The following is a 23322-nucleotide window of genomic DNA, read 5'->3' as shown; positions in this document are numbered from 1 at the left end:
TGCTAAGAAATTACCATCCAGGGAAGAATCACCAAAACATTAGCCTCTAAGTGCTTCCTTTGGCTACCTTCAGGTTCCACTCTACCCAAGATGATTCTTGACTTTCTGGATATTTCCTAAGTATGGATAAAGACCTGAACTCTAGAGTTTGAACTGCTTTCAGAGCCCAGCACTAAAATGTTATTGAATCTAGCTCTAGGGTGCCGTAAAGAGATCTGGACCTGGAAGTGAAGTATCCTTTTGTCATCATTTTTCAGATTTCTGCAATAGTCTAAAACTTCACATAGGAAAACACAATAATGTTTTGAATAACCAAAAGCTTGCCATTATCTGGAAGCTCTGGCTCTGGACAGCTCCCCTAATGTACAAGTTCTCATAACTGTTATAGCTTATAATGATACCTACTATTTGTGGTCACCTTTCTGCATAAAGGGTCACCCTATGTTTTTGCCAGAAGAAAATTCCCCGGATAGGACAGGAAAACATTTAGCGTGACCGGAACTGGTATCCTGAGGAAATGGAAAATGTGCTAGCCATGCAGGGCAGTACGAATACCTGAAGTTTTCCTTCAATGCTGCAGTCCTGCTGCTGAGTAGGCTTGAATAGGCCACAGTCTAACAAATACAGTTGTAAATAGGAAACAAATATTATGGAATGGCAAACATAAATGGATTAAGGGTAAACCCAGCTGTAACGAACAGTATTCTCTAAACCACAAAAAATGTCCAAGAATTAGTAGTATGACAGGAAGACAGGAAGAATCTCCAAACTAACATTTCTGGGGTCAATTCCATATGGCCAAGGGGCACCAAAATGAATTGAAAAGCACTGAATCCCTGACAACTTTAAAAACCATAATCCTTTCTTTCCTGAAACAACTGAAACAATTATGAGGAAGCACAAATCTTGCATTTCGGTACCACCCATTAGCATAAACCAATATCTCTAACAACCCTGCCTTGTTGTCTCTGGGATTTCTCATTTCTGTCCATGCCRCTTTTTCAGTGAGGATGATGCTCCAATATAACTCTGAATCCTCTAGGTCATCTGATTTCTGGATCTCTCGGCGCTCTTGCACTGCATTCCTCACGTTCATGTGATGTCCAGACTGCTGGAAAGTCCCACTAGCTGGTGACCATATCGAGGCCAAAGACACCATCTACATGCTGGGTCTGGCCAAAAGGAAGATTAATTAAGAGTTATTGTTTCCTTCAGGATCCCTAGTTCTGGAGAAGCGCCAGGCTCCCAAGCCTAAGAGCTGAATGTTGAAACAGAGAAAGTGAAGTGACAAAGCGGATAACCTTCCCTATCCGAAATTCATCTACCTGTGGTCTGGACTCTGAAAGCAATCTTCCAGGCTCTATTCGTGGAAAACATGCCRCTATATCCCGTGTGAATGAACTGGGATGCAGGATGATAACCTGACATGGTTCAGATTCAGAGAAGACGAGCAGGGATCTGGCACACAACTCCCTCATTGCTGCTGGGAAACACATACCCAATTCCTTGAAAACGCTCTGCTGTAAGGAGTCATGGGACGCTTCATTACTTATTGCCAGTCTCAAAAGAAATTAGATAAGCTTCTTCTATCTTACAAAAGATTTTCATTATTCAAAATTTACATGAGAACAATACATGAACTGGAATAAAACTGAAAAAAAAAAAAAAAAGGACTCTATCAGGGAAACTAGAGGATTCAAAAAGATTTTTTTAATGTAGCTTTTAACTTAGGGTGCCAGGAGTGTAAGTGCAACATCTTGCAAAGCCAGATAGTGTTCCAGTGGCCTTTAACAAGGTAGATATGCTATCTTGCTACCATCTTCTGAAGGCAGCTGAAGCAGAGATCTATTAGAGAAAAAGGCAAAGAAGGAGAAATAGGTCCTTTGAAGCTGCAGGATTACCAAAATGCTATAGGATAATGACACACACAGCACAAAAGATACTGGAACAAGAGCTCTATTGTCATGAGGAAATACAGCACTACAACAAGATATAATACCCAAGAAGAACTTGCAGAGTGTATACTGGACCTAAAGGCACTAGCAAGTCAACAGTTGAATTCTGCACATGATTTGTTTTAAATAAATAAAGTGAATATTCTCATCTCTCTTGCACAACTGGAAATTGCTGAAAACAAYAGACCAATGTTGACACAGCTGAGAATAAAGTCTATTTTACTTGTTATCTAGATGCRGGGCATAACAATGGGAGAAATAGCAACAAAAGCAAGACCTCCTATAGTAAAACTCAGAGTTCGACCACTTACACTAATGAAGAATCTAGACCAGAAAGTCTGAAACTTAGATTCTTCAGACTGCTCCACGCCAGACTCTGGAATTTGAAATGATTCAGCAAGAGTCTCCTCAGGGACTTTGATGTAAATATAGAATAACCGCAGTGTCTTTCTGTGGAGTCTCTCCCGTTATACTGGCTTAGCTGAAGAATTTAATTTTGAATAGAACAAAACAAAACTGCACCAGGGATTGGAAAAGGCCAGGAGGTCCACGCTGCCATTCTACCTTTTGCAGTTTATCTAATGAGGTCTCTGGTCTAAGATCAGCTTTCTTTGCTCAGTAATCTTTAGACTTCTATTTGGCTTGAAGTTACATTGACGACTACTTCAATATATCGAGCAAAAGGCTCTATGCTTTCACCATAACATGTTCAGGTGCCAAAATACTTAAATGTTTTACACTGACCACAGCAGCACTTGTCAAAGAATCAATGCTTATGTTCCTRTAACTCTTAATGAGTGAGTCTCAGCCCATAGTCCTATACATACTAGAGTGAACAATCATGCATCATTTTCCTATCTTCATCTACTGTGGCCAATATTCTGTAAAAAAACAGTGCTGCAAGCTATGATAAAACCAGGTTTCTACCCTTTGGTATACATCTGACTTCCTTACCATATAGACCTGGGAGGAAAAAAACCAAAAAACTTAAACATTTGTAAAAAYACAAACAAACAAACAAAAAAGCTCTCATCCCCAACTGTTTTTGTGCTTAGTTGTGAATGGGATTGATTATAATTGTATTTTGAGGTACGCATAGTTTCATAAAGCAGAAGTCTCTTTCAGGGATGTTTACATGGAAACTCAGACAACAAAAAGATGATTAGCAAGTTCGTAATCTTCTGAAAAATTTACTTTTTGTAGAATTATTTACCCTATCCCCATCATATCTTCATCTGATCATCACCCACACTTGCACCTTGCAACTAGCTCCATGACCTGGTGCCCCAGGGCCTTATATCAGGCAACTCCTAGAAGATCTCCATTCATCCACATTTTTAAAACTGGTAAGGACAGCAAATCAGCATTGGTGCACTGAGTGGAAAGAAACCATGTAGACTGGCAGCAACTGAAGATCCTGGGCGTTTCTAGGAATCCTTTCCCTGTCTTTCTCTAACACAATGAAGGGTCAAAGTGAAACGCTGACAGCCCACTGAAGCCTTCGAAGAGACGGTATGGTTCCAGTTATGAGAGGATGGAAAAATGAGAGCCCTGAGGATCTTTTGGGAACATTAACATTATTAATCAGGAATGTATGAGCCACATACCAGCATTCCCAAACAGTGTTTTTAAAGGATGCTGAATCAGAGAAATGCAAGGGAACAACAGAATTCATTTAAGCCCAGTCTTTGCCTTTTGGCGAGTTCTAGCACACCACAGAGACCATTTTCTAACCTGTTCTTTAAAAAGAAGAAGTCCCCCCCGATGAAGACTCGACAGTATCTGCACACCGCGTGTCCCTGCGGTTTACCACCTGTATAGTTAGAACATATTTCTTAATATGTAACTTTAATTTTTGCCACTCGCTGAACTGATTTCTTCAGGTCTTTCTCCCAGTGGATATGAAGAACAATTAATCACTGTGCTCTTGATTATAAAACTTTGCACTCACCAGAATACTTTGTCATGCTCTCCTCAATGCATACAACTAAAGCAACGCTTTCAGAAGCGCACGATGCCATGTAGGGCTCCTAAGTATCCTCGTGCCCCTGGGCCACACAGCAATCAACTAGTTTCTGCYTTCTCAACACTGGGATAATAACCGCCTTGACAAACATCTATGACCTCTCCACATTTCCACTGGGGTTCCACAGGTAGAAATCAGGGCAGAATTTATCCCCATGAGTTTCAGAATTAATGCCTTGCAATAGGAGGGAGAAAAGGCAAAATTAATTCTGTCAGTGCTAGCACAATTCCTCAATGACAGTTTGCTCCAAGACATTGATCTTTGTTCAAAGCAAGCATGCTTGCAAGCAGTCTCATTTCATACTTGCGTATGTCTTCTCCAGCACAGCTTCCGTAAGCCAGTAGACTTGCATCAAAAAAGGCCTTATCAAGCTATGGAGCATTTAGATTTAGTCAGGGGAATAGATACTGGCAACTGACAGGGCTAAACAAGGCCCGACGTAAACACAGAGTTCAATTTGAAAGAGCACATTACAGGACGGATGTACAAAGCCCACATCCATGGGGAGCYATGAGGATTCCGGGGCTGAAAAGGACGCAGCACGGGGCCTTGCCTGCTGCTTCGAAATTCTTCCTTCATTTGCAAGCACTGCTGTGATGGAAGAAGCCCTCCTTAGCCCTGACATGCTGACGCTGCACATGCGGCTCGCGCGCCGCGATGCCCGCTTGCCGTGTCACATCGGCTTGGGCTCTGCCCGCTCCTTCCCTTCTGCCTCCAAGCTCAGTTGAACTTAGGAAAATTCAAACTGTCTTCTGTCCGTTTCGTACCTCATCAGCAAAGGATCAGTAGACAAAGTGGATTTGCTCTCCACAATTTGGAGGCTACGCAGATGTCTCTGCTGTTTAACACGGAAAAGGGGAACAAAGTTTGGGAGGAAAGCAGCAAAGAAACAGATGGAGAGAGAATACGAACAATAAAACRCTTAACAGTGGGGAGAGTGACAGGAGAAATCCTTCTGTAAATTAGAGTTGGCCTTGATACCTYTGAGTGATGAAATGAAACAAAGGCACAAGTGAGTTTTGAAAGATCACCCCCATGAGTGGCTGCTTCTCCATCCCTTGTGTTTTGCCTACACAATATACTTATTAATAATAACAATAGTTAGTATTTCTCCTCTAAGAGCTTTGCTAATACAAACTCAGTAATGTTCACAGMGCTGTCTCAGCATTAACCAGATTTTTTTTAAAAAAAACATCTCCTGAATAAAGCGCTGAGAGGCTAAATGACTTGTCCAATGCCACTAAAAGAGCCAGAATCCATGAAGATTAGAACACAGGATCTCTTGGTTACTAATCAGATCACAGGGCTACATTCGAGACTGAAACCTTGAAATTTTCTCTTTGTAATAAAAATGCTGACCGTTCCTCATTGCTCTTGGCCARGGGCACCATAACTAAAAGCAGAGGTTTTTGCAGGGCTAAGTATTAGTCACCTGGCTACAGTGAACGTACAAAAGAACCAACGGGAAATCCGTAAGACACCTTTTCCTCCATAGTGAGGGTTATGCCCACTGTTATCATGCCAAACAACTCGAGATGTACACCCAAGAGSTACAGCAATAATCAGTTTTATGTTACAGTGTACATGTGCGTACCGAAAGGTTCCTGCACCTAGCTCCTCTATATGCTGGAGACAGGCTGCAGGCTGAAGTTAGCAAGTTTAGCAGTAGTTAGGAGTTTACAGGAAGGGTAGTTTTGGAAAAACAAATCACACCGGCAGCTAATAATTAGAAAAGTATTTGGACCCCTACTTTATAGCACATACTAAATTACTGAACTGAAAAAAAGACAAAAATGGGCTGAACGGAAGAGGCTTGGAATCATGGACCTGCATCCCGCCCCCAGCTTGACTTCTGATTTCCTCTGTGATCTTGAGCAAGCCGCTCTCCACTTCTGCCTCGACTTCCTCAAGACCCCTAGTTAAAAAGGATGATGGAGTTTTGTTTCCAGACGTGAGTTACACACTTGCATATTTATTCTCTCTCATCTCCACCAACTGAAAAAGGCCATTCCAGCCAGCACCATTCATTAGGTCCATATATTACTACCTGGTATTTTGCCTCAGTGCTATCCATGCAGGACTTAATGACCATCTGGTTCCTAAGGATCCAAAGAACATGCCTTAATTCACTCCTCGCTCTGCTGTTGCATTTTGGAAAGAGAATTGCTACTCCTTTCCAACAAAAATTCTCCTGGTTGTACATACAAAAATTACAAAAAATTGTAACTGAATTGATGATGAGATGCTGAAGTGCCCCCCCACCTCCTCTCCACTGCCACAGCTCCCTTTAATTTCCTGCAGAGCCATCAAATCCACGAGAGTTTTTAGCTTGGGTCACCGGTGCAATTGCAAAGTCCCCCTCCGCTGGCCAGGGAAGCTGCTGGTGGTAGAAATTCCAGAACGATGAGCACAAAACGTTAAATACAACTCAGTGGCCACAGCCTGCCGCTAATGCACAATATTGAAGCGACACAATGGCCCGGCCCTTGCCAGTAGTGCACAAACCGAGCGGAGCCGAGCCAGCATGGCACAGCCTGCCCGCCCGAGTCGCGCTTGGCGCTCCCCGCTGCGCGGGCAAGGCGGGAGCTGCCCCCTCGGCACTGCGCCCTTCAGCCACCTTAAAACAAGTCACTAACGTACGGTTTCTATCGCGGGGAGCACAGGAGAGCAGGAGGGAAAAGGAAGGCAGAACACGCTGTAACAGGTAAATCGCTGAGGTGCCCAAGCAGCCCTCTGGAAGAAGGTTCTGCGTTTCACTGCAGCCCACGTCTGGAACTTAAATGAGCAAACAAATGCACTTTCCCAACCATATAGTGTGCGACTACAGTGGGTTTTTGCCCACCACCTCTGAGCTCCTGGATTTTTATTTGCAAATGACTTGATTAAATTCAGACGATCTCAATCTACTGCATTTTCTCATCCTCTCGGCTTGCTTATTGTTCTGCCACTGCAGTCCCAAATATTAATTATTTCCCCAAATATATTCAATAAACAGATTCTAAATGAGGGCAGATCAGCCCGATGCACAATCTGACAGGCATTTATGAAATAACAATGCTCTTAGAAAGAGACTCTTCTCTTGCTGAAAGACCCAAGACATGTTATTTTGAGTGTTTTGTTGTATCACAGGAGAGATCAATTAGGTTTTTCTGCCTTCATCTATGTTCTAAAGCAGCCTTCCATGATGTCATCACAAAGTTGTGCTGGTTTTGTCTTTTTTTCCCTCTTGAATAAAGGACAAAAATTTGTTATGACATCACCAAAGAGAATAAACTATCTTTTATGCTACAAGGAATCTCCTGCTCCTTGCCATTATCTCTACACCGAAGCGCACGTATCCTCGCTGACAGAGTGACAGGAACTGCATGTCAACAGTCACACACGCACAATTCCTAATAATATTCTGAACAAAGCAAAGAAGGATGATTTATTTGGGAGGCTGAAATTAAAGATCTGCAAGATTTAAGCTTTAATTTTTAAATAAAACATCATTTCAACTTCTAAATCCTATTCAAGGGGGCTCTGAGCTTTATCCAAGAACAGTTACTGTGCTAACGCTTTGGATGCATATTGAGGAAAAATACTGACAAAAGGTACTGGAAAAGCTTTTACTTACAGGAATGCAGCGCAGCTTAATCTTTTTGTTTTTAAGGTGCAGTGATTTCAGCATCTACAATGTAACTTCAGGCAGTCTGAAAAGAAACAGGTTAAAATCTCTTTCAGTTATAATTGGTATTTCAGATTTAATTAAAAATTAAACTTTCATAATGTTTCACCATCCAAAGCAATGCATTATCAGTCAAGCGTAGCTTTTCTTTTTTTCTTTTTTCTTTTTTTTTTTCTTCTCTTCTTTTTGTTAAAAGAAGCTCTTCCCAGAGTAGTTTGCAATGGAAAAAAAAAAAAGAAGGAGAAAAGGCAAATCAGAATAGCAAAATATATTTCTAGAGCAAAAGATCTCTGAATAACTCGGAAAGAAGCCTTCTGCCACTTAATTTTAACAATCAACCTTATACTAATTAAAAATAAAAAAAAATAAAATAAAGGAATCACAATTAAAGAAGAGAGAAAAACACCATCACATACCCACGACTGTGGGGGGAAAAATGTTAATTTCAGCAAAACAAGGACATTGCGAGGACCAGAATGTACGAACCAAAGGGAAAATATGGTTTTAAATAATGCCAGCCAACAACGTTTTTAAAAATCAGTTCTTCGGCATTTAGCACTTTCAGACTGTTGCATGGAGGAGCAGAGAAAGACAGACAAGTTCAAAAAAAGAAAAATCTGTTCTGAAAAGTGTAGAGGGCAAAAAGCCCCTTGTTAAGGGTGAAACAGCTCCTCTGTAAAACCCTAGCATTTCTTATCCTGCAAAATAAATGCCATTTTATTGTGAAAAACAGATGATTAAGAAGTGGAAACTGTAGACATAGCATTTGAACAGATGCAAAAAAAAATTTTTTTTTTCAAAGTACAGTTGGAATGACAATAAAACTCCAGGGGGTTGCAACATAAATATGAGTTTAAATGTTAGACTGGAGTTTAAAACCTATGGTTTTAATTATATCTAATTATAAAGGCTCCAAAACCAGGAGGAATGAGAAAAACAAAAATATTAATAATAAATTAAAACAATTTTGCAATAGGTTGTCAGGATATGGCCTCATAATAACAAACCATACAGATATATGCATACCATGCAGCAGTGATTCAATAGAGAAACAAATTGCAACTTGATTAAATTCTATTTTAAAGACACGACAGCAGAACTTTCTGAATTTACCCTGCTCATAGTCRAGTCTCTCTAACAGGATACAGACAGAGACTCACAAAGTAATTTTCCTTCAAAATGTAATCCTGATTTTGAATGTCCCACAGTCTGGGTGTAATGTGTAACCAGAATTTATCTTTTTTCTCCCATAAATTAAATTATATATATATAAAAAATATATATATATTTCTCCACTCTTCAATATTACAAAATCTTTCCCAACCCTTCTCTACATGTTTAAAAAGAAATGCCTTCTGTCATATCATATATGCTGCCACACACATATAAATAATCCTATGCACATCTATACTACAAACATGAGTGAGATAAAGAACTTATTTAAGGGTTTAAATCCTTAACTCTGTGAAGATCAGAGGTCTTAAAAAGCAGGAGGCAAAGCAGAGAACACAGAATTGGACTGCACCACAGAAACCATCAGCATTGAAGCAGGTCCATTAAAACAAAAAGAACTTGAATTCACATGCAATACTTCCATAAAGTAACCTTTTTTTCTTTAACATGCTWATTCTAATGCTAGAAAAGTGAGACATTAGAAAGCTAAGTAGTTTGCAAAAAAAAAAAAACAGGGAAAAAAAAAAAGAAAAAAAGAATTGTTTGAGGAATGTCTTTCCTCAGGTTTTATCCTGACTTCAGCTCGAGTAACTATCTTTCGTTCTCTTGATTGGCACCTACTAAGATATAGAGAGGAACAGAGGAGAAATCCTGGGCGGGGAGGATCCTAAATCTACCAGAAAGAGGCAATGGATGAGTACAAACAGTTTCAGTGTCTGAACTTCCATATCGTCCTTTTCCTTCCCCTTCTGAATTCCCTCTTTTTCTAATATCTTGAAGACTGCAGGGCTGGCTTTCTGGCAGGGACAGAGAGGGGCAGTGGTATTTGCAATCCAAAGCTGTTTCTTTTAATGAATGCAATGAAAAACTGACCTCAACTGAGAAAACAAAGAGCATTCACTGAGGGTGAAATGTATCCCTGTATAGAGCGCCAGCATACAGACAGCTCCACTGAAGCCCTATTCTGATGACCTAAATAGGAATAAATTGGTGGATGGACTTCTTCACAGTGCATTTTGTCCAAAGCACCATTTTCTGGTAGAGAAGGAGGAAGTGTTTTCCCCTCTCCTATAAAGCACAGAGAGAGGTGCCACCCCCGTCCCGGGCTCCAAGCCCTCCTCATCACTAACCTTTCATTTTGACAGCTCYTTGCTAGCACTTCTAACCTGAAATCTTTCCTGCTCTCGGCTCATCCTTCCAACTGCAAGGAAGGACAAGGAATTGCAAGGGCTGGCATAACTCATACTGCAGGACCGAGTGTTGTCCATGGAGCTGCCGGCCCCTGCACAAGGCAGGGGAACRGGTCCAGCGTTTCTCAAATGACCCTTTTTGTCATTTGGTGCTGGGAGGCCGCACACGGCACTGCCTTACAGTGTGGTGTCCCCTTGCCCTTGGGAAGGGCTAGGAAGGTGCCCCAGCTCCAGAGGGATGCCCAAGAGCAGGAACTGCAAGCACGCCGAGTCTGGCAGGTCAGGAGTGAGGTACACGAGCAGGGTGTAACAGAAAAGCAAGCGTTAGTTCTGAGCAAAGGTTTTAAAAATAAATTTCCAAAGGTAAACATCTTGCACTTTTCTTTCTCATGATGCTTCCCTGCCATGAAACTCAGGCAGGGCCATAAAATTTAGGCAGAGCTACTGACCAACAACTGAAGGTTATTTAGCACTAGTCCATGACCTGCGGAACGCCGGACTCTGCTGGGCTCTCGCCTCCCACTTCTATGGGAATCATATTCATTCCATGTAAAAATTAAATAAAACAAACACACTCATTTGTTATCCAAAAATATTCCAACAATAATGTCGCCTGTTAGCAAGAAGAAAGTTCCCCATCTGGAAGGGTTTGATTTTCCATGAATACCTGAACTCAACTGGAGAAGTTGAATAAGAATCATACGCAGCTGGTTCGTTATGGGGTGGAGGAAGGGAAGGTAGTGGACAACCTAGCACAACACTTAGGGGTTGCTTTAGAGTTTTCTACATAGCATTYACAGCATCAGTCACTTGATCATTTCCAAAGTACTTGCTGGTATCATTGTTGTCACTTCTGTAGCTGCAAACCAGTGATGAAGCAGCAGCCAAAAAATGAAAAAAATAAAAAAAAACCTCACAAAACTACTTACAAAAAGTAAAACACTAATGTCCTCACTCAGGCAACCCKTACTGATTTATATAATCAGTATAGAAAGAGTAAGAAAGAAAAGTAAGAAAATCAGTATAGYAAGAGTAAGAAAGCCCTCTTGAGGAAGCCAGGCTGAGGGCAGGGAAGAGATCGAGTCTCCTACTTTGAAGGGAACTTGCAAGCAGGCACAGGGCACAGCCGAGGGACCTCCCTCCGACTTCAGAATCCAAACTGGGATTAGAATTTAGGGTATGGCGTGCCATTTCTGGTGTCTGAGGTGTGGACACATAAGCAGGGCTACGGACTAGCCGTGTCACAYAGACCCGAGAAGCAGGTCTGCCCTGCATGGAGGGGCTTCCTCAGCTAACAGCAAGCTCTGCAATCGGAGCCCGCGTGGGCACCTCAGCACCGTGCTCTCTCCGGGCTCATTGCTAATACAAAGGAACAAAACTTATTAACAGAGGTGTAGCATTGCGCAAACACAGCGAGCCTGCTTCTGCTCTTCAAGGTGAAGGTACTTCAGCTAGCACTAGTACAAGGGTCTCTGCTCTATAGATGAGTCTGCTTTGCACCGCAACACATTTGTCTTGGGGTGGGATAATGTACTATCAATAAAGCACTGCATGTGTTTAAGAAGCCTCCTAAATCGGGGTATCTCCACCTGTGATTAGTCCATTGGAAAGGCAGGTGCCTACAGAGACTGCAGCATGCTTAGGGCATCCACCTTTGGAATTGAAGCTTCTCAGTGAGTACTGTCTCCACCACAAAATTTAACTTCCAAGCCACGCCTGTTTCAGGCAGAGAACTATTTTAACCAGGAAAAAGATATATTTCTGCCCATGATATATTTCTCACTGAGAAAACACGTTTGACTTATTTTCATTTGAGTAAAAAGATATTGCCTTTGGGCACAGGCTAACACAGAAAATCCTTGAAATTCTGGTTTCAGGAAGCTACGAGACACTCAAATGAATCAAAGCCCTAACACATGGACACCCCTAATGGTCACTAACAAACAGCTACTGTGCACAGCTTGGCCCAGAGGGAACTGTACCTGTTCAGCRTGCTGGATCCCTTCCAGCACCGTCCACCCCTCTCATTCCCTCCTCCAGCTAACAGAGTAAGCAAGAAGCACTTGAGAGGCCCAGCTGTGAGAGCACATTAGCAGCTGAGCTTCTCAACCCGCTGAAGAGTTAGTCTCTTTACAACGGCACTTAAGGCCTAACCTGGAGTCCTGCCGAGAGGTTTAGCAGGGCGCAGTGCTGTAGCCAGGTGGGCTGCTTTCTCCTAAATACCTCTTGAAGCTTTCCTCCTACGCAGGGGTGATGATGGTAATCAAGTTGGCTGCTGAAAACCATGCTATTCCCTTTTCCAACTGTTTTCTTGCACAAGCTGTCCCTAGATCCTGTTTATGTTCCCAAGAAACAGGAACAGTGACAGCATGCAGCTTTCATGAGGCCTTGCCCAAACAATTCTTTCTCTAAAGATGCAATGTTTTTGTGTGAAGCAGCTCCAGAGCTGATATTCTCTGAACATCTCTTGGAATACAGCTCGAGGACTTTGCCTGTACCCTTTACAAGGCACTGTAGCATGCAGGCTTCTCCCAGCTCTTTTCAAGGTTCATAATGCTTTGATCTTCGCAGCCTCGCTGCTCCTCTTGAATGGTGTCATCTCCCATGGCTCAAATTATCTTTAGTGCATAAAATGATAATACCTGTTAAGAAGCAGGCTCTATCGTATAATCACAGCAGAACCTTTGCATTTGTTCTGGTTTAACACAGAAACTTACATCAATAAATGTTTCATTGTGACGGGGGCTTCGGTGCGGTGACAAACTGGGCGGATAAAGGAAATGTGGCGGATATGATTTGTTTGGATTTTAGCAAGGCCTTTGACACAGTACCACACAGGAAGCTCTTACGGAGCCTAGAGAATTATGGTCGGGATAATAATACAATAAGGTGGATAAAAACTGTCTGACAGATAGGAAGCAATGAGTTATTAATCAATAGTATTAGATAAGAATAGAAAGAGGAATCTACTCAGGGGCCTAGCAATAGGTGCTAGGATTACTATCATGAAACAGATTCATTAAATAACAGAAAAAAAAAGAATGTAAATGTTGACAGCATCTTAAGTTGATGATTCAGAAATAAGATATATATCAAATATGAAAGGATATTGAGGATCAAAACTGTAAGATCCATATAACAGGGATATGCATGAGCAGAACAATGCAGTATTTAATATATATTAAAATGCACAAGTGTTATTAAATACTGATACTGAATCTGATTTTGAACTCATAAAGTTTTCATCACGAGGATACAGGACTATGCCATATTATTCTGCACTAGGATCATCTAGTTGTGAAACTTGCTTCTTCTCAAAGCAAACCAAAACCAAGAGCTCAACCACTGTGGTCAGGCAAGAGCATTTAGGTTCTTTTTCTTAGAGTAAGAATGTTAGTTCTAATGCCATAGCCATRTTTAAAGTAGTTGCATATGACCTCCTTGAAAACAGGGTCCTGCCCGAGTTTCTACTGGATTCCCCCCTTACAYGGTTAAAACCTTTTCACTGCCTGTTTGGGGTAGTGCCTCTCCAGAGAGACACTGTGTGTGCAGAACAACTCGCTGTTTAATGGGTATTTCCTCTCTCCCTTCCCTACCTCCACAGATCTGCCCCGAAGAGGTTCAGCCTGACGCTTATCTATGAAAGAGTGAGATCTTGGATGAAAAGCAATTTACTGTGGTGAAATGAAAGACCACATGGCAACGCACATACATTTCATAGGACATATGGCAGACAAGATCAAAGTGATAAATCTTTATTCTGAATTCCAAATGTCCTAAGTGTTATTCAATTAAATGTGACAGTTGAATATTTTCAGGATAAACTCAGCAGCGTCAGCAGGGCATGAAATTCATTACACCCTACACTTTCTCCCTTACTAATGCAGGAATGTTCCTTGCCTTGTACGGAGAACAAGCCCTCAGGCACCACAGCCCAAAATGACTTGGGCTACTCCACGAATAAGGACAAGCTAACTTTGACTGCCATCACCTTAGGGGCAGCACTTGGGAGGATCTCAGGATTTGGGTGTGTAAGAARGGGCACGCTATCTTTTGTTATAGTAGCATTATCTAAGCCAGGGCCATAAGCTGAGTTTGGACGGCATTTACGCAGGTGCTTCTCAAGGAGTATGGGTAGGTCTCTCCCAGACTATGCGTGAACTGAGTTCATCCTGCAATGCACAGAAATGCAAATCAGAGGCACACTTTTACTTAAGCACATTACGTACTCCCTCACAAGCTAGGCCATTAACCTGAAATCCACAACAAGCTTCATCTTGCACAACGTCATGCAGGAAGCGATGCCCAGAAGTTTCACATTATATCAGCTTACATAACTGCCGTATTAAGCTCAAGGCCCAAGGAGGATAATGAACAATATCTTATTGTACAAACTATTCAGATTCAATAGCACAGGGACAATGCAACCAAAATCCCTCAATTTCATTCATCTCAAAAATCTTTGGAAATTTAGTACCAAAGGCCTTAGAGACCTTTGGACTGTATTGTAAATCAGCTTCAATTTAAACACAACGTTAATACGAGCTCGCAAATATTTTCTAGTCAGGTCCAGATACATAATTCTTGTTAAATTAGACATCACTCTACAAGAAGTGAAATTAAGTTCAAGCTAGAACTACACAAAAGTTCAGGGAAGTTCAGTTCCTGCATTATCTTTTCAGCAAAACTCTATTGTATTTTTTTTCCGGAAACAGTATCAGCAATGGTTCAAACTGATCAGTGTGTCAGAACAAGAAATAATATGTGAAAAAAGAAAAAAGGAAAAAAACACTYCAATTTATTTACAATATTCATAAAGACAAAAAAAGTTTCATATGGCTATCCACATCCTACTAAATTTATCTAGCAAAGCAACAGCATCAATGTGAGGTTTGCTTAAAATGGATTTGTGAAAAGAATGACAACTCTTGCTAGAGGCCCAGAAGCAGGGATGCTTAAATTTATTGCAGATTTGGATTCAGAGAGCTCAGCATTATACCAGCTGGTCCAGTACTACTTAACGTTTGTAGCTATTTCTTGGACCTTGAGCCTGGCTCTCTGCTCTGCATTCACATCTATGCAATAGTTAATATTTATCTTCACTTCAAAAAGATATGATGAAGTGCACCAAGTGGGGCTTCTTGGTGCACTTCATGCCCTTAATAGAGTGCAAAGGATTCTTATTAGAGAATTAAGGGCCACACCTGGAGTACTGGGGGCAGTTTTGGGCTCCCCAGGACAAGAGGGATGTGGAGCTTCTTGAGAGGGTCCAGCGGAGAGCAACAAAGATGATTAAGGGACTGGAACATCTCTCGTATGAGGAGAGACTGAGTGAGTTGGGCCTSTTTAGCCTGGAGAAGTGAAGGCTGACAGGAGATCTGATCAATACATATAAGTACTTGAGGGAAAATCTAGGAAAGAAGGGGCCAAACTCTTCTCGGTGGTGGCCAGTGATAGGACAAGGGGCAATGGGTATAAGTTGATACACACCAAGTTCCATCTCTGTATGAGGAAGAACTTCTTTCCTGTGAGGGTGCCAGAGCCCTGGCACAGGCTGCCCAGGGAGGCTGTGGAGTCTCCTTCTCTGGAGATCTTCCAAACCCGCCTGGATGCCGCCCTGTGCTCTGGGTGTCGCTGCTGCAGCAGGGGGGTTGGACTAGATGATCTCTAGAGGTCCCTTCCAATCACAACCATCCTGTGATTCTGTATTCAACCTCTTTTGTAATCTATGCTTAAACAAAACATATAAGATCAAAACATATCCCCATATGGTCCAATCAAACAACCAAGCTACAAAATTGAGTTGCTAAAGCAAAAAAAAAGATCGAAATTGTCATAATTGTTTCAGATAAGGAAGAAGAAATCTTCATGTATACAATTAATAACTAGATTTCAAATAAAATAATAATTCAATCATTTTCAAGTCTTTTCCAAAATACCAGAAGTGATTAGAACACATTATGGACCATTCAACTGCCAAGTTTCATGTTTGAAATCAAAGCTGTTTTTAAATTTCCTGAACAACAAAAAAGCATTTTTAATACTGGTAACACTCAGTCACGGTGATATAAGCAAATACCAGCCAATCTGAATCTTGGAACATTCCTGATCTAAAGCCTTTGTGTTGCCACTAAGCCCAGAAGAATATTTCAAGCCCAACTGCTAAGTCAATGAAAATAATAATCACAAACAAGAAAGGATCATTTACATGTTATATAACTCTGTAATTCCATCAAGGTATGCTTAAGAATTAAACCCAGCAGAGATCCTCCAAGCCTTCCTGCCATTACAGCTCTGAGCTGCAACTTCACTTKTGCTATGCACTGCAGCTTCTTTCTCTAAAGACACACACAGCTACCAGAGACTGCCTGCAGTTTGCTTGGAAGGTCAAAGAGGCTTCCTCYTTCTGCACCTCCTCCTTAAAGAGCTGAGCGCTCCTGAAGGATGTTTTCTTCAAATAATATATAACCTGGAAGGAAGGTGTAGTGAGGTGGAGGTTGGTCTACAAAATTACTACCAACAGGGCAAGAGGAAATGGCCTCAAGCTGCACCAAGGGAGGTTCAGGTTCRACATTAGGAAGAATTTCTGCATGGAAAGAGTGGTGACGCCTTGGAACGGGCTGCCCAGGGAAGTGGTGGAGTCCCCGTCCCCAGCAATGTTCTAGAAATGTGTAGATGAGGCACTTAGGGACATGGTTTAGCAGGCACGGTGCGGATGGCTTTGTGGGTGGACTTGATGGTCTTGAAGGTCTTTTCCAATCATAATGATTCKATTCTAAATGGAGTGGGTCTAGCATGGAGAACTCTTTAGTCTCTTTATACACACTGAAGAACTCTTTCTGAAATCATGCAGGTCAGCACAGTCTTTGTCCTCATCAATACTGGGCAATGCTTAAGGAACAAAATTCGGACCTGCATCTTCCACACTTAAGGCACTTCCAAATACATTAAGCCTGACAGGAAACAAAGCAACTAATGCCGTTACACTCTGTGAGCATCTCTTTAAAGGTTGTTTCATGGTCACTCTAACATACACATACAAGAAAAAGAAATAAGATACGAAGCCAATATTTAGAGCAACAGTTTACAAGAAAAAATACAAGAATGTGGGAGTTATATACACCCTTAAATTCTCACCATGCATCTGGGTTTGCTAATAAAGACCATTAGATAAAATATAATATTAACTAATGTTAATTGAATGCATCTTTACTTTCATTTACGTGTAGCCAAATTCCCCCCCAAATCAATTAGCAAAATATCAGGCCAGAAATTCCTGAATGTGGGGCCTTGCCTTTTCAATACACAGACACGCAGACAACACTACTCCCCAGCAGACCTACTGGAGATGCTGGAGAAGAACTGGCCCAGTTGTCAGATCTTCTGCTCTAACCCCGTGACACCAGACTCTCCCTCATGCACTTTTTTCATTTAATCTGAGCTTTTATCCTTTAACAATGGCTACAGTATCAATAGCTTTGAATATCCTAACTGTGACAGGATCTCACACTCGGGCAAAAGAGGAACTTGCCATCTCCTGAGTCCCCCCTCTGTCCTCACCGTGTTGAAGCCTGTATGGGGCCCAGGGCAGCAGACACCCGGCCACCCCACAGACAAATAAAGCTCTCTGTAAACATTGTGATTAGAAATGGTTCTTTCCCTGGTGAATTACAGGAGTAAAGTTGCCCTCCTTTGTTCTAAGACACATAAAGCCCCAAAGGAGGAAGTCCTACACCGTCAATGTGTACAGAACTATTTCCTACCTCTGCATGCTGCAGAAAATCCCACTGTGTTAAGTAAGATCCTACCAAGGCCATTTGGATGTATTACCCAATTAAACTGAGCACTTCCTTATAGCTCTTTAAATCCTAACGAAATGTTCCAGGCCAGTGTTTATCTGTAGTGCTTTCGGAGAGCAGCACGCTGCTTTTCTCCAAGAAGCAAACCTGAGCAAGGGTCCTTGTACCCCGGGRCAGCTCTCCCTGATGGCCAGCAGAGAACTGGTTAGTCACATTGCTCCAGTTCACCTTATTCCTTGCTAAACTGCCCTGAAAATAAATAAATAAATAAATTTTAAAAAGCAGCTAAAAATACATGAACGCAGCTGTTGTTAAGTCTCAAGGAGAGCACTACGCAGCTCCAGCCTTGGAGGGAAGCCTCACGGTTATGAATAAGGGGAGGACTGTCTCCAATGTCCTAAAACGCCTCCCACATTAAAATGTGGTCCATTTCAGGAAAAAAAAAAAAAAAAAAAAAAGAAGGGCAGGAACTCTACCTTCAAGTTCCCACAAATACAGTTCCCATAAGGAAGGGCTCTCAGCTTTCAGTTATCACTGAGCTAAAAATAAAAATGTTCAGGAAACTTATTACTCTCTAAAGTGATTTCACATATGATCTGTAAACATGTTGCCCTTTTAGGCAAAATGGCAAGAGTTTGAAAGCTGAGAGCCAGAAATATTAGAGCGAGAGATCTTTAAATATATTTTGCAACTCAAAATTTTAGATTTGTGCCTTTTTTCTACAATGCACTGTAAAAGAGTCTAAAAGAACTAAATATGGCAGGGATAGAGGAGGAAGGAGAGTGAAAGGAACTTCYGCTTTGAAAGGTATTCTTTTAATATAAGAAACCCAGGTTTAATATAAGAAATCCAAGTGTTATTTTCTTTTCAAAATCTCATATGCATCTCTGAGGCACATGACTTGCACCAGTTCCCAACTGGGAGGAGTGGTGGTGATTTCATATTTCCAAATTGGTGGGTATAGTGTACATCTTTTTTTTTTTAAATAAACATGCAGTTGAGCTATAGAAACAACATTAATAATTAGTTTCCTATATTTGAAAACATCTTGTATGATCCCTATCTTTTCCACTTCTGCCGCACCTTCCCTTTGCACTTTGAATCATACGATACTACTTTCTTGAAAGGCATCGTAGAGAACTTCTTGGCTGTTGGGAGCAGGACATCACTCATATTTTTTACTAAAATTGAAAGCCTTAAGCAGGAGAGTGTTTAATATTCTTTTGGGTGCTACAACTTCTGTTTATTAATTACTGTAATCAAGTACTTAAGCAGGACTTGAAAAAATATGTATCTTTCTGAAAGAGTGAACACAACGGTTAATATGGAATTGAAACAAGGTGGAATCTCATCTAAGAATTTCAACAACTTCTTTGATTAAATAAAGAAAAATCAGTTCCATCATTGTCACTACTTGAAGGAAAAAGCGACAGACAGACAAGGCAGACTGGATAAGGAGAACTGTGAGGAAAACAACAAACAGTTCCTTTATTGATGGTCATATTGAACATGCTCAAAAGGAAATTGAAGCACAAAGATCCAAAACAGAGCCCTTATTTATCCAAGGAGAATTAAAATACTGCTACTGCCAGTGAAGTTCCTACAGATAACTGTTGTTATCCCTCCGCCTAGAATATCAGTATCATTAATGGGAGATTAAATGCTAAAACAATATACTTCAGGTTTAGGGTCAAGGGTGAAGGAAAGCAATAAAACGACAAAGTGAATTATCATTGCAGATCTCTTCTTGTAACCAAGTAACATGGTTCTTCATAATGCCATGTCATGCCGTGCCAACAAGGTCATACAGTGAGAACCAAAACAGCAGCCCTTTCTGCGTGATCCAAATAAAGTGACTATGCAAAGAGATCCGATGGTGCCAAAGATCTTCTTCCCCATGGGAAAACTTCTGCAGCTGCTAATGAGCCCTGGTAGTCGGTACTGCTCTGTATTTAGCCAAAGCACCATGCTGCACTGACATGTGCAAGCACTGCCATTGGCACCACATGTGGTCACCTCATCTACTGAGTTCCCCCTTTCCAAAGAGATGGCCAGAAGTGGCCCTGGGCTTTTATTTCACTGGAGGCAAGAGCAGTGCAGCTCAAGACTTCACCTCTCATATCTCATTTCCTCTTCTACAGGTTACCCCAGTGGGGGCCTTTGCTGCACTCCAGCTGCTTGCCATCTTTTGACAACTGGGACAAGTTGGCCCTCTGTAAATAMCTTGGTAAAAATAAAGGAAGATCCCGAGTCAGAAAAACTGGATCGATTTGGTATACTTAAATGTAACTTCTGACTGATGACTCCAGAGAGTTTTTATATTATGCCTGCTGGCAGATACTCACTGAAGACACCCCACAGAATAGGGGGGAAAAAAAACAAAAAAGAAGAAGAARAAAAAGAAAAAAAAAGATTCAGACACCAGAGTACAGAAAAACATATGTGGCAATAGAATGGAAATGGAAATCTGGGTGACTTTAGAGACCTCTGTAGAGGAAGCAGCTTCATCTTAAGTTCCAAACCACAGAACAAAACCCAAACCCCAAATACCCCCTTCCTATAATGAAATACTCCAACAAATTCTGAAAGCAGCAATCCTTTCACTACAGAATGGAGTGACACTACAGAAGGGAGGGATTTATGACATATCAAATGGTCAGCTGCATGCCAGATGGGCAGCAAAGCAGTCGAAGTTCAGAGAGCATGGGGACAACAAAGTCCCTCACTCAGCATCCCTACGGGTTCTGGGAGGTCACCAAGCAGCCGGCTGAAACCCCTTCCATCTTCTACAACTGGCTGTTACCCTCTGTATCCTGCTAAAACAAGAGGCATTGGGAAGGAGATTCCCATCTCACCAGAGAGGAAGAAGACAAATGCTGTGAAAGGGCTCAACCCAAGCAGCAAGGTCCTCCTTTTGGGAAAGCACTGGCATCACCAAAGCAGAGGATGTTGCACCTCTGAAGGTGAAGTACACTAGAGGCAGGGCGTTAATTAGTATTTGCCTGCCTGGAGCACTCAAATCTGCAGCTGACAGCAGGAGTATTTTGTAACACGGTAACAACAACAGCACAAGCAGCCACAAGCCACGACCGTTTCAAAACACTGCTGTTTGTTAAGTATATAAGCACATGCAACCACAGAAGGGGTACCTGTGTTATGGTTGTACAAGTGTGGTACAAGAAAACACGCAAGTAGTAAAATTCGTAGGATAAGGATGCAAAAGAGGCAGGAAAGATATCTGGTGGGAATGCAGAAAGTCCTTGCCCTAAAAATAAGTTGAGCCATGCTAGGAGCAGCTGCGATTCCTCCCTTTTTTGAGGGGAAGGAAGAAGAGATGAGAAGCACAAAAAAAAACACCCATGGTGGAGCAATGGAAAGCAGGGAAGACAACACTTCCCTCATTAAAGAGCCCTGCAGTCTGATCACATCCAACTTAGTGACTAAGGCCATGAAGGACTGGAATCCTAATTCTGTACCTATTTGCCATCAACTGTCTAGTATTGCCTACTCGAACCTAATGTAGGATAACCTTGTTAAAACCAACTGTTTGAATATGGCCTGCTAATGATGATGACGAAGAAGCAGCCCTTGGCCATTATGTGCCTTGTCAATAAAAGCCAGTCTAGTAAAGATTTCTTTCGAGGCCTGAAACTGCCCTGATTGACCAGTCTTTGACCCATTTCCCTCACAGAGAACCTCTCCTCCCCCAAGGTGTACACATACTCACTGGTAACAGCTGGGAGGCAGCCCAGGTACCGGCAGCCCTCCAAAGAGGCAGCAGCTAGAAACCTGTAAGGCAGGCTGTGTAATGGACTGATTTTAAGTATTAAGTTTGCAAGTTCCTAAATTCTCCGAGCAAGCAATAAACTGGAGACCACCGGCCGGGACACCGGAGTCTTCTCTAACTGATGCTGATGCTCCATGGCCCGCTGCGCTGGTCACGCTGCCTCACAGCACCACAGAGACAAACAACTCCGAGAGGAAAGGAGGAACCTGCTCTGCACACATTACAGACGAGAAAGGGGCTTTGATGATTTGTATTGTCACTTGAGTGCCGGAGCATAACAAATTAGGAAAAAAAAAAAAAAAAAAGTATCCAAGCAAGTAAATTTACCAAGTCTCTTACATCGTTTTTCAAACAATATTAATAATAAAATATTTTTAAACAATCTTAATTGTCGCCATGCAGATAGCCACATAGAAAGTTTAAAAAGCTCTCTTTATTCCTGAGATATATTTTCTTATTAATCWAATTATCAATTTATTACTTATCGAAGCTCCGGTTTGGAGTTCTGCAAAGCCCCAGCTGCCCTCCCRTCCCGCGTGTCCCTCGCACTGCGCAGCCCAAACTCGCCCGTGCAGAGCAAGGTCCCCGCGCGCCGCCGGCGCGGGAGCCAAGCGGCCGCTTCAGCAGAGCTGCTTGTTGCCCAGGGCTCGTCCCGGCCTGCGGCACCCAGSGGGGCCGGGACGAGCCCGGAGAGGTGCCCCGCTGCCATTCCCCAAAGCAGCCCGGCAGAGCGGGGAAAGCAGTCCAGAAGAGCGGACTGGGAACTATTTTACGCGCCTTTTCTTTTTGATTTCAAGAGACTTATTTCTTTCTGTTTGCAAAACACACTACGCGAAGTAAATGTCTGAATTCTTTGTTGTCCCTTGTAGGCTTCAGGAGCCTACATTGCTCATTGTCACAGAATACAAGCTGAAAAATGCTTTTTTCTTCTTCTGCGAGTACTTTTACTGCTCTGTTAGCCAATACCATCACTTCTCCAGAAGCTGTCGGTAAAATGACAACCGATACCTACGGAGGAAATAACTGCAAACCRCAATGTGACAGCAATGTACAAGTGGGGACTGGAGTACATCCTGAACTTCACTTTTCCACCTGCATCCTTTTTACAATCATGTGACTTCACTGATTTTAGTGCAGTAACCCGCAACTTGACCCTCATTTACACCTTAAATTAGACCCGCCGCGTGTATGAAAAGCTGTTTATAAGGGCTGGACAAAACCCATCATTTACGCTCTTTCACTAGTGAGACTAGACTGCCGTAACCATATAGCTCTTGTTCGTAACCAGTGCTGTGGCAGAGCTTAAGTACTATATGAAGGAGCATATTGGTGGCCCATCTAGGCATCCCTCAAGCGTGGCAGTGGTACAKGGGCTCTACACACAGTACGTGCAGAAGGGGCAACCCATTCCTAGGGCACCGAAGGACACCCACTGCTCCAGAGAAGGTCCCTGAGGAGCTGCCTGGTTATTCTGCCCTTCCTGAGCTATGACCAGAATCTTTGCACTAACTCCTGGCAGCATTTTCAGCACCTGGCTGGGCTAAAAATCTTAACAGGTTTACCATGCAGCAGGTCAAAATACATCATCTTACCAGGATTTTGGGGTTTCCCATGATTATATTCCAGAGTAATTGGTTGGGTTGCACTGGTAAGGGAATAAAGAAATGCCATATATGGCCTCTAGTACTGGCAGGATAAGGCAGTCTAAGGCTGAGCACCAAAAAA

General features: G+C 42.1%; 1 long non-coding RNA gene across 1 annotated transcript in view; it reads right to left on the bottom strand.

Annotated features, from left to right (window-relative positions):
- LOC112945573 overlaps window positions 1-23322 on the bottom strand; it is a 168238-nt gene that overhangs the window by 21110 nt on the left and 123806 nt on the right. Inside the window, exon 4 of the long non-coding RNA XR_003249041.1 lies at window positions 7598-7673. This is a non-coding gene — a long non-coding RNA (uncharacterized LOC112945573). The remainder of the gene's footprint in view (window positions 1-7597; window positions 7674-23322) is intronic.

The sequence above is a fragment of the Nothoprocta perdicaria genome, unplaced genomic scaffold (genome assembly GCF_003342845.1).
Source record: "Nothoprocta perdicaria isolate Ctin4 unplaced genomic scaffold, notPer1 scaffold_193, whole genome shotgun sequence".
Classification (NCBI taxonomy): Eukaryota; Metazoa; Chordata; class Aves; order Tinamiformes; family Tinamidae; genus Nothoprocta; species Nothoprocta perdicaria.
Note: the sequence above shows the minus strand (reverse complement) of the source record. Positions and strands in the feature narration are given on the sequence as shown.